The sequence below is a fragment of the Osmerus eperlanus genome, chromosome 12 (assembly GCF_963692335.1).
Source record: "Osmerus eperlanus chromosome 12, fOsmEpe2.1, whole genome shotgun sequence".
Taxonomy (NCBI): domain Eukaryota; kingdom Metazoa; phylum Chordata; class Actinopteri; order Osmeriformes; family Osmeridae; genus Osmerus; species Osmerus eperlanus.
The window spans coordinates 8,158,838-8,171,090 of NC_085029.1; the positions used below are offsets into that span (position 1 = coordinate 8,158,838).

General features: G+C 48.9%; 1 protein-coding gene across 1 annotated transcript in view; it reads right to left on the reverse strand.

The window, feature by feature from the left end:
- Nucleotides 1-12,253, reverse strand: part of ca10a (carbonic anhydrase Xa) — an 84,960-nt gene that overhangs the window by 29,972 nt on the left and 42,735 nt on the right.

Below are 12,253 nucleotides of genomic sequence, written 5' to 3' on the forward strand. Positions count from 1 at the left end.
CATACGGATACAGAAAACCAGACGGACAGACAGACAGACGGAAAGACAGACAGACGGAAAGACAGACAGGCAGAGCTGATAGGCGTCATGAAGCTGCTGAGGAGAGTTCCCTGTGGGAGGACGCAGGGAGAGAATGAATGCCAGTGTTCCAAACAGGCCTGGCCTGTATTAATCTCCCAGATAGCCTTGGAGCCCGCGGAGCATTACAGGAAACAGCGTTCTACGACTCCGAGACGCTCAATCTTGCCTCTCGCCTCCTGTGGCCGGCCAGGAACAGCCAAGGTCCAGACCAATCAGGTATGATGGAGGACTGGAGGCAGACTACCAGCCCCAGCCTCTGACCCAGCCTCTATCACAGCCCCAGCCTCTGTCTTTGTCCCAGCCTCTGTCCCAGCCCCAGCCTCTATCACTGCTCCAGCCTCAGCCTTGGGCCTTGTCCTAGCCCCAGCCTCAGCCTTGTCCTAGCCCCAGCCTCTGTCCCAGCCTCTATCACAGCCCCAGCCTTTGTCCTAGACAGGCCCGGTTCTAACCAAAGCCCCAGCACCAGCCAATCTCAAATCCTCAGTTCCAAGCCTCGGTCAAACAATGGCCTCAGAAATCACAAAACAGGACCGATAGGGAGGGAGGGCGAGAGGGACAAAGAGAGAGACAGGAAAGCTCATTACATTATCAGCGATTAAACATCTAATCGATGTTTAACCAGGCTGTGAAGGATGCTCATCAGATATCCAGGTTGGCTGGGGACTGAGGTGTGACGAGGCATACACACATACAGTAAGAGGATTACCACCACCTTGTTCTCCCCCAAAACCCCTAACCCACAGAGGCAGAGGAGATTACAGGCGCCCGGCAACCATTGCCCGGTAACCGTTACCGTCCTGTCCTGTACCGTGTCCCATTGAGGCCTGCGAGCCGAGGCTGAGTCGGGTCCCAGAGACGCTCGATCCTCAGGTGCAGCTGCTGTTTCAAACTCATACGTGACAGTGTTTTCACTCTAGACACAGACTAGACAGGTGGGTTGTTAGAACCTGGACGAATGATGAGACGTTGCGGGTGAGCATCTTCAGAGGTGTGTGTGAGGGGCGGGGGGGCGCACCATGCTGAGGGACATAGAGAACAGAGAGGTCTGTCACGGGTGGGCGGGGGGGGGAGAGAGCGAGGGAGTGAGGGAGTGGAGGAAAGGACAGGAGAGAGAGTTAAAGAGGGGGGGGGGGGGTTGGTGGTGAGGAACACACGTCACAATGTGTAATTATCTCCACTGGGGAGCTGGAAGTTGGACTAGGAGGGTGTTGAAGTGACCTTCATCACTCTCTGTCTTAGTCTGGTGTCAGCAGGGCATCTCGGGGAGCTAGTTAGCCCGGGGTCAGGGGTCGGGGGTCGGGGGGAGGGTTAGGAGGAGGAGGAGGTCAAATGTTGAGGTCCGGAAGGTCACAAAAACAACCGAGGAAAGGCAGGGCCCACTCACACACGAGCAGTAGCGCACACACACACACAATCACGCACAGCCACACACACACAGACGAGCAAACCACACTTTGGCGAGAGTGAGAGTATGTGTGTGTATAGGCAGGCGTGTGTATGTGGGTGTATGCAGGTGCGTGTGTGTGTCAGTGTGTGTGTGTAGGTGTTTGTGTGTAGGCAGGTGTTTGTACCCAGCTGTGTGTGTGTGTGTGTGTGTGTGTGTAGGGGTGTAAATCAAGCTGACCGCAGCACAGCCACAGCCTTCTCTCCCTCTGTTTTTCCACCACAGTGTCTTCACATCTGAATCTAACACAGATCCATACGGAACCAGACCTCCACATCCATGATGATGAGGCTGGAGGCTGCAGCAGTGACCTTTCACCCCCCCCCACCCCCTCCATCCGCCCCTGACATCCTCAACCCCCCCTTCGTCTTTAACCCCCCACCTCGCGACACAGGACACAGCAGGGATGGAGAGAGAGAGAGGAGACAGAGGGAAGCAGAGAGAGAAAGAGAGGTAGAGAGAGAAAGAGAGGCAGAGAGAGAAAGAGGGAGGGAGATATGCCCAGGTAAATGTCAGTGTGCAGACAGCTCCATGTCTCCTGCTGGTATGTCTTCCAGCCCCCTGCTTCGCTCATTATGGGATGTCTGTAGTCAAGGGAGGGAGGAGGGGAGGTTGGGAGGGGAAGCGTAAACATCTTGATTTAGAAAAGAAGTGAAGTGTTTCCCATATTCTGCCAGGAGATAGGAGTCATCCTTCAGGGCAGCATATGCTGTTTACATGTTATCCTAGCGCAGATAGGCTGTTTACATGTTGCCGTGATGCAGCGCGTCTATTTCCACAACACTAAAGTAGGTTGAAAATCAGCGGCCGAAATGATAAAACGCCGCGTCGACGCTACAGCAACGAACACACCGCAAAACAAAACACGGAAGAAAGTGATTGCTATAGTGCGCAGAAAAGTGTCTGTCTCAAAAACATGTCGCGCATTTATCCATGTATATAACATATATACATGTTTACTCCTTCAGTCTGCCTGGTGTCTCAACTAGCGAGTGCAGCTACTGAACTCAGTGTTTCAGGTCGACACACGGGCCTGGCTAGTTAGGGACACGTTGGCCCAGTCTGCTGGCGGGGTGGAACGACTAGCAGACACCACACTCGGGGGTTAATAGGAGCTAAGTGATTACAAACCGAAGACGGAGAGAGAAAACGCGTAGTCTGGAACGGGAGAGTCATAGAACTAGAGAGATAAGGAGGATAACATTTGAAAAAGTGGAAAGTGGAGAGAGATAGTGTGGGTGTGTGTGTGTGCATGTGCGAGAGAGTGAGTGTGTGCGAGGGAGTGAGTATGTGAGAGACGGTGTGTGTGTGTGTGTGTGAGGGAGTGTGTTCTCAAAGCTCCACTGTGTCGTGCAGCAGAGCCTCATGCTGCACCAGGTGTTTCTTTAAGGTGCCAGTAACACAGCAGTCTGCAGAGCAGTCCAACAGTCTGCACACACACACTTACACACAGACACACACACACACTTACACACAGACACACACACACCTTTGTGCCCTGGTGCCTTGTGCTAGTTCTAATTAAAGGAAGATAGCAGCATGCCCACTGCGTGGCCCGCTCCACTATAAAATCGACTCCAAACTAAGAATCAGCTCCCCCATACTAGCATTCACTTCCACGTTAGAATTAATCTCCACATTCGAAATCACCACCTCCACAGTAGATATCACCTTGAACAGATTGGGTTTACATGAGGTTTCTATAATGTGTGCCCCTCCTTCTGCGCCATCTATCAGTTTGTCCTCTCCACCCCGCCATCTCTCCTCGTCTCCATCTCTCCCCTCGGTCCCTCCATCTCTCCTCTGTTCCGTACCTCCATCCCTCCAGAAGAACGAGATCATGATGATACTGTCAGGGTGCTCCACCCTACCGGTGCTCACCCTACCAGCACGGCCCTGGGCCACGGCCCCCTGGTATGGGGGGCCGTTCTCTTTTCGTGTCCATCTTTGTCAGTTTCTTTCTGTATTTCTCTTTCTCCTCTCTCTTTCTCTTTCTTTTCAGACAGATCCTGGTTCATTGGATGGGGACTACCTTGTACACGGGGTGTACATTCTGTGTGTGTGTGTTTACAGTTGGTGTGTGTATAGTCTGTGTGTGTGTGTGTGTGTGAACGTTTTCCTCCAGGCAGATCCTATGTGTAAGAATAGAACACATATTGTTCCAGCGTCCTATATACACGTCATGTTTACCCAGGATAATCAGCACATCCCAGGCTGGCAACAAGCCCATCTCTAGATTACTCACATCTCAACTCAGCCATAAAACAGCTACCCCATGCCAATGATTTAACACCAACACAGACTAATACAGTTCTATACAACTAACGTAACACCAACACAGTCAAATACAGCTATAAACCACTAGCACCAGATAGCTGAACAAGGCCAAAATACCCTCTGACCTTGTCATGTGACCAGGACAACCAATGCTAGGTAAATCAAAAACATGTTGCAGCTACGTGTTTATACCTAAACCGACCACAAGCTGGTGCTGAATGACTTAGAACTGAAACAGCCCTTTAAAACTAACGCAACACACTGCACTCTGGCCTAAACCACTAAACAGCCTATGATAAAGACACTACAAATAGAGAAATTCAGTAGAGAACGCAGCTTTATAATATATCAGTTCTCTTGATTGGGTGTAGTTATGGGTTTGACTGCTCCAGTATAGCGTATATTTGGCAGTCCTAGACACTGGCACTAGAACAATAGTACTCCAAAACCACTATTTCAAAGCTGCATCCAGAACTGCTTACAGTGGCTGGAGCGCGCTTCCGGAACACTGCACAGACGGAATTTATTACTGAGGGAATCGGTGAAAACCAAGTCAGCAGAGACTCGGTGCTGAGAAACATCCCAGAAACATCTTCGGTCTCTGAGAACAGCCGAGCCTCCATACTGGTACCTCAGGCCGGCTCCACGCTCACCCGGGAACATGTTCACTCTTATATTGTCAATCATTGTTTATTTCAAATGTCAACACTGTAGGGTGACCGACGGAGTCACCTCCATCCATCCGCTCTTCCATTTATCCCTCCTTCCACCCGCTCTTCCATTTATCCCTCCTTCCATCCGCTCTTCCATTCATCCTTCCTTCCACCCGTTCTTCCATTCATCCTTCCTTCCACCCGTTCTTCCATTCATCCTTCCATCCACCCGCTCTTCCATTTATCCTTCCATCCACCCGCTCTTCCATTTATCCTTCCATCCACCCGCTCTTCCATTTATCCTTCCATCCACCCGCTCTTCCATTCATCCTTCCTTCCACCCGTTCTTCCATTCATCCTTCCTTCCACCCGTTCTTCCATTCATCCTTCCATCCACCCGCTCTTCCATTTATCCTTCCATCCACCCGCTCTTCCATTCATCCTTCCATCCACCCGCTCTTCCATTTATCCTTCCATCCACCCGCTCTTCCATTTATCCTTCCATCCACCCGCTCTTCCATTCATCCTTCCTTCCACCCATTCTTCCATTCATCCTTCCATCCACCCGCTCTTCCATTTATCCTTCCATCCACCCGCTCTTCCATTCATCCTTCCATCCACCCGCTCTTCCATTTATCCTTCCTTCCACCCACTCTTCCATTCATCCTTCCATCCACCTGCTCTTCCATTTATCCTTCCATCCACCCGCTCTTCCATTCATCCTTCCATCCACCCGCTCTTCCATTTATCCTTCCTTCCACCCACTCTTCCATTCATCCTTCCATCCACCCGCTCTTCCATTTATCCTTCCTTCCACCCGCTCTTCCATTCATCCTTCCATCCATCCGCAATTCCATTAATCCCTGCCTCCCTCCCTCCACCTTCCATCCATCCATCCGCTTTATCCATCAATCCCTCCACTCACCCCTCCCTCCAGCCCCTTACCCTGTACTCCTTACACAGCTCAGCAGACCTGGAATCATCTCCACACTTGTTTAAGTAATTTTGAAGTACAGTGAAATGTGAATAACTTCACCTTGTAGGGCCATTTTTCATGGCCCCATACCTTGAATGGTTTTCCCAGGAGGTTTTAGGCGTTTTAGAGTCCGGGTTTGAATGACATGAAGGGTTAAGGTTCAGGTTAGGGGTGAGGAGTCAGAGAACGCCGTTTTGCATGGAAGTGCACGGTTGGGCCCCACTAGGATAGAAACACAAACTTGTGTGTACATGTGCTTCATTGTGTGTGTGTGTGTGTGTGTGTGTGTGATGGTGCGTTTGTGTGTGCACATCTGAGTGTGTGAATGTATGTGTGTGTCATAAATATCAAAATAATGATGTGTTTGAGTGTGTACTGTAGGTTTGACTGACATCTCCAATACATGTCGCTTTTCTGATCTACTGTACCTGTAGGGTGCACTTATCCCAAACACTAGTGTGTGTGTGAGAGTGTGTGGCTATGTAAGCGAGTGTGTGTTATTTCTTCTTAGCAAAAAAAGCAAACAATGCACGCCCCCGTGTGTGTGTACTGTAAGTATGACTGACAGCTCCAATACATGTCACTTTTCTACATCTACTTGTAGGGTGCACTTATCCAAAACACTAGTGCGTTTGTGTGTGTCTCTGTGTGTGTCTACAGTACGTGTGTGTGTGTGTCTATGTATGTGTGTGTATCAATGTGTGTGTCTATGTGTGTGTGTGTCTATGTGTGTGTTTATCTATGTACATGTGTGTGTATGTGTGCAGAGGAGGCTCAGGCCCACCACTAACGTGCAGCATAAACACTATCCTTCCCCTGGCGTGCAGTGCAGTGCAGTGTACAGTATAGAGGAGAGCTGCAGGTTAAACTAGCCTCCTCCTATTCACTTGATTACGTTATGTGCTTACCGAGGGCCTGTGTACTCCTGGTAATGAGGAATTCCAGTGAAACTCTGACCCAGCACTTTTACACTGCTAACGGGACAGTCTGAGTGCGTCGCTAACTGTGTTTACATGTACCCTTAGGGTTCGAGGCCACACTTGACATGGTCACGTTAACTACCATGTAACTGCATGGGAACACATACGTCAACAGGAAACATTCTGATCCACACTGTGGAGGGGCGCCGTGTGCGAGGGCTGGTGAGATTCAAAGATGAGAGAGAGAGAGAGAGAGAGAGAGAGAGAGAGAGAGAGAGAGAGAGAGAGAGAGAGAGAGAGAGTAGGATAGAGAGAGACAGTTAGACAGATATAGACATAGAGAGAGACAGAGACACAGACAGACAGAGTTATAGAGGGTAAGAGAGAGAGAGAGAGAGAGAGAGAGAGAGAGAGAGAGAGAGAGAGAGAGAGAGAGAGAGAGAGAGAGAGAGAGAGAGAGAGAGAGAGAGAGAGAGAGAGAGAGAGAGTAGAAGGAGGATGTTAGGCGTAAACATGGGGATAGTACTTCCTCTTTACCTTCCGGAACAGCCTCATGAAAAAGGAAAGTCTTGTTCCCAGGAAATTACAACACAGCAACCAAAAAACTAAAATAAATAAATAAATATATAAAAAAACTAGACAATGAAAAACATTCTTCCGCCCAGAATGTCAAGGCCGCAGAACAAATGATAACGTACGCACTTATTAAAGTCTGGATTTGAGCCACACTGGAACAGCACATCTTAAATGAGCCTGTCATATTTTTTGCAATACATTTCACATTTCCCCTCCTTGGTACTCAGTAACAGTCCCTTAAGTGCGTCCCAGCGCACTGATAAGGATGTCAGATACATCACCATGTCAACAGGCCTGATTCAGATTAACCACAGCAGGCTACATTTACAGCTAGGGGGCTTCTCAAACCATTAGGACCAGGGTGACCTTGGCCTCATTCTACCTCAAACACACACACACACATGCACACGCACAGATACTGTATGTACATACACACACACACACACACACACTCACAAACAGTCACACTGATCATCAGCTATTGCATATGTTGTGTGCACTGTACAGGTTTATACAGAAGTGTGCGCATTTCATCATAAAACGCTTCTATAGATTATATGTATGTATTTATCTGATAAATACTGCATACACAGTAAGCGTATAATGGGATTTTGATTTGATTATTTCTCTCACATCTAGAACCTTGAGATATGAGTGATTCTCTATCTCATATGTATTTCATACAGAACAGGTTCTAGATATGAGCGATGCTCTAGCTCGTAGAGAACAGGTTCTAGATATGAGCGATCCTCTATCTCATACAGAACAGGCTCTAGATATGAGCGATGCTCTAGTCTAGCTCGTAGAGAACAGGTTGTAGATTTGAGCGATCCTTTATCTCGTACAGAACAGGTACTAGATATGAGCGATCCTGTAGCTCGTAAAGAACAGGTTCTAGATATGAGCGATCCTCTATCTCGTAGAGAACAGGTACTAGATATAAGCGATGCTCTAGCTCGTAAAGAACAGGTTCTAGATATGAGCGACCCTCTATCTCGTACAGAACAGGTTCTAGATATGAGCAATCCTCTATCTCGTAGAGAACAGGTACTAGATATAAGCGATGCTCTAGCTCGTAAAGAACAGGTTCTAGATATGAGCGACCCTCTATCTCGTACAGAACAGGTTCTAGATATGAGCAATCCTCTATCTCGTACAAAACAGGCTCTAGATATGAGCGATGCTCTAGTCTAGCTCGTAGAGAACAGGTTCTAGATATGAGCGATCCTCTATCTCGTACAGAACAGGCTCTAGATTTGAGCGATCCTCTAGCTCGTACAGAACTGGTTCTAGGTGCGGTGTGCAGCTCCATGTCTCATCCATCATATCCAGGTTTGCTGCTGTATGTGGATGGAGGCTTCAAACCCATCTACATGCAGGCCTCACTCTCTGCTTATCCCACATCCATCACTCCATCTGACAGCCTGCCTCCGGCCTCCTCTCACACCACAGAGGTGAGGGAAGACGGATGGACAAGCCCTCCCTCCCTCCCTTCCTCCCTCCCTCTCTCCCTCGTCCCCATCAGTCAGTCTCTGGTGGTGGTGAGGAGCTCTCTGTCCCAGGAGCAGTCTGAACATGTTGGCATGGTTTCCAGGTGGGCTCCAGAGGTGACAGGGGGGAGATGGAGGCCTGTGTGGAGGGCTGTGACAGCAGCTGCTGGACTGGAACACGGAGGAGAGTTCAGACCACTACAGGTACGTCTGTGTTCAGGTTCCCAGTTCAGGTTCTGAGTTCTGAGTTCAGGTTCTGAGTTCAGGTTCCGAAATTTTAGGTTCTGTGGTTAAACACAAACTGTTTTCCAACAGACAAGCACTGTCTCTGTAATTATGCTTTGTAACAGTAATTACATGGAAAAGCCCCTCTCTTTCTTTCTCTCTCTGTCTGCATTTCCGTGCAGACTTGTCCCCTGTCTGTCTGACTGTCTGTCTGTCTGTCTGTCTGTCTGTCAGCCTTTCCGGAATGAAAGGGGGAGCGGAGAGGGGAGGGGCAGGGCGGGGGGGGGGGAGGAATGGAGGAGCAGCGTGAGTCTCCTGGGGACACCAGGACTGTCTCTCTGAGGAGACTTGACAGTCCAAACACATCCCGGTGTCTGGAGACTTGAAGAGACTTCTAGGAGACTTCCACACCCTGCCGTGGCTCCGCTAATTAGCGGGCCTCCTAGCGAAGACAAGAGGGCAAGTCAGACGGCAGGGATTGTGTTTTCCAGGATATTCTGGCGCATTCTCTCCCTGCTGCTGTGACAGCCACCCTGGCTCAGCCAACCCAAACTTGTGTCTAATTAATTTGAAACTGCAATTTGCATAATTGAATCTATTCACGTAATCATAATGCATTTTACTCTCTGAAATAAACATCTGTGTGTGTGTGTGTGTGCATGAGAATGCGTGTGTGTGTTTGGTAGAGTCTTGCCAGGAGACTTACAGTGTATGTTGATCTAGCAATGTCTGCGGTGACAGTTGGTATTATAATGGACTAACAACCAACTCTCTCAAATGGTACAGAACATGTTTTTGGTTCACACACAAAAGTTTTAGCCAGAGTTTTAAGTTTTCACAGCCTGTCTGTGTGTGTGTGTGTGTGTGTGCGTGTTTGTGTGTGTGTGTGTTTGGTAGGATGGTGTAGATGCTCAGTCTCAGTCTCAGGCTTGGTGTCTGCTTGGTGTTCCACCTCACTGCTTTGTCATTAGACGATACACACACACACACACACGCACTCACACACTCACACACACAACCTTGTCATCATCCTGCCGCTGCCCTACATACTCCCCCCGCCCTCCTCTCTCCCTCTCTCCCTGGTGTCTCTCTCCCTCTCTCTCTCCCTACTCTTGTGTTGTCTCCTCTCCATGGAGGTCGTGGCAGACAGGAGAAGGTTGCCTTCATAGTGAGGACTGAGAGGATCCAACATGGGCTATCAGTCCTTTCTACAAGAAGCTTTTATAACGACGATTTAGCACCGCGACGATGTCTCTCTCGCTCGCTCGATCTCACACACACTCACAAACCCACACTCATAGACATACACACACACACACGCACTCACAGACACACACACCCTCACAGACACACGCACACACACACACTCACGCCCACTCACACGCGCACACACTAACAGACTCACTCACGCTGCAAACTTTCTGACTTTCGCTGTCCCTAGTTCCGGAGTTTTCTCCCAGCTTTGTGAAGAGAAAGCTGCTGAAAGCTGTTCATCCTCTATTCATCCCAGCAAGGCCTGGACCAGAACCCAGGTATAGTCCCTCCTAACGAGACGATGCAAGCACATTTCACACAGTCTATTGATTCCCAGGCATTAGGAGAAAACTTTAACACCAAAAGACAAAAGAGGATTAAAGCCTGTTTCATAAGCCTATTCACTCTACACACACATGCAATCCTGTCCATTCCGACTGTCCATTAACTCTCTCTCTCTCCTCCTGCTCCTCTTTCGCTCTCTCTCTTTATTCCCTCCTCTCTCCATCTCTCTTTCTCCCCTACCGTCTCTCCATCTCTTTCTCTCTCTCCTTCCCTCCCTTCCCTCCCCCTCTCTCTAACTCTCCCCCTCTCCACAGTGCCAAAGTGATTAAATTCATTAAAACCTCTTCAAGTAATTGAGGCTCATCTATAGCAGTGCAAATATTCAATTAATACCGACAATTTAATAACTGTAATTCCTTCCATCTAGAGCACATAACCTTGACGCATGTCTCCTCCATTAATTAACAATTCTATTCAGAAGTCGTTCTTACTTCCTTTAACCGTGCATTAGTCTCCCACACAGAGAAGACCAGGAAGACCCCTCCCTCCCTCCCTCCCTCCCCTCCCTCCCTCCCTCCCTCCCTCCCTCCCTCCCTCCCTCCCTCCCTCCCTCCCTCCCTCCCCTCCCTCCCCTCCCTCCCACAGCCTCACAAGCAGCTGTTAGTAGAAGGCTGTCTTTTCGCCAGCGCTTCAGACAGGCCGCTTTGTGTGGTTGGAGAAGAATGAAGGAGTAGGATGAGAGGAGAGGTGGAGGAGAGCAGCGGGGAGGGGAGGAGGTGAAGGAAGGGGGAGTGGAGGAGGACGGGAGGGAGGGCAGGGGGTGGCTCCTGAGTGGGGTGCGCATGGTGGATGTCCAAGGCTGCGTCTGCCAGGCAGCCAGAGCAGGGATGAATCAGACCTGACAAGGTGAGACCACAGTCTTGCTCTCACACTGACACTGACTAAGATACAACAGAGACACAACAGAGGAGAGGATGAGGAGAGGAGGAGGAGGAGGAGAGGAGGAGAGGAAACTTTATATAAAGGAAACTTTGTGTAAATGAAACATCAAAATATTTTGGGTTGAGTTAACAAGAAAATTCTTTATCTTTAATGCATGAGCTGATCTACAAAACACTGGAACACTCCGGAACACTGCCATCTGCATCTCGGAACGGAACGTGGAGTGCCATCAAATAAATGTGATTTCCAAAACGGTTCCGATTTTGCGTTAATCTCTCTCTCCCAACCTGGCTTTCCTTGTTTTTGTTTTTGTCATTCCTTCCCTCCTTTCTTCAGAAGAGACAGGGAGTGATTTGTGACATCCCCTTGTTTGTGGACAGTTTTAAGAGTTTTTGTATGCACTCTGCCACGCTAATCTAACACCCAAACCTCCATCATAACATTGTACTGTACCATCAGACCCAGTGTTTCCCCTAGGTTTACAGCTTTGGGGGGGGGGGGGGGGGGGGGGGGACATGGTCTCCCGACCATGTAGAGACAGAAATGACATGCCGTCGTGTAAGTAAGATAAATAACATTAGGCCATTTAGTTTGTTTAATAAAGGTAACCTTAAATGACTTATTTTGTGATCTGGCGCTATAAAAAAAATAATATATATATGGTTTTTTTTAATTGACCTTCCAGGGGGGGGGGGGGGGGGGCATTGGGGGGGCGGGGCGCCCCCCTAATATAATGGTAGGAGAAACACTGATAACCGTGTACTGTACCATCATAACATTGTACTGTACCATCATAACCCTGTACTGTACTATTATAACCCTGTACTGTATAGTGTACTGTTCTGTATAGTGTACTGTACTGTATAGTGTCCTGTTCTGTATAGTGTACTGTTCTGTATAGTGTACTGTACTGTATAGTGTACTGTACTGTATAGTGTACCCACCCTGGCATGTGAGCATCTAGCAGCCCACTACCATCCATACCTCCATCTGGAAGTGTCCTCTCATTAGCGGCCATCAGATGGTGTACGTATGGAGGGTGTACGGTAGAACAGGTCCTCACGTCTACGTAAAGGACTGGTGATAAATATAGACACCACCCTCATTAGCGGAGATGTGGAAAAATATTA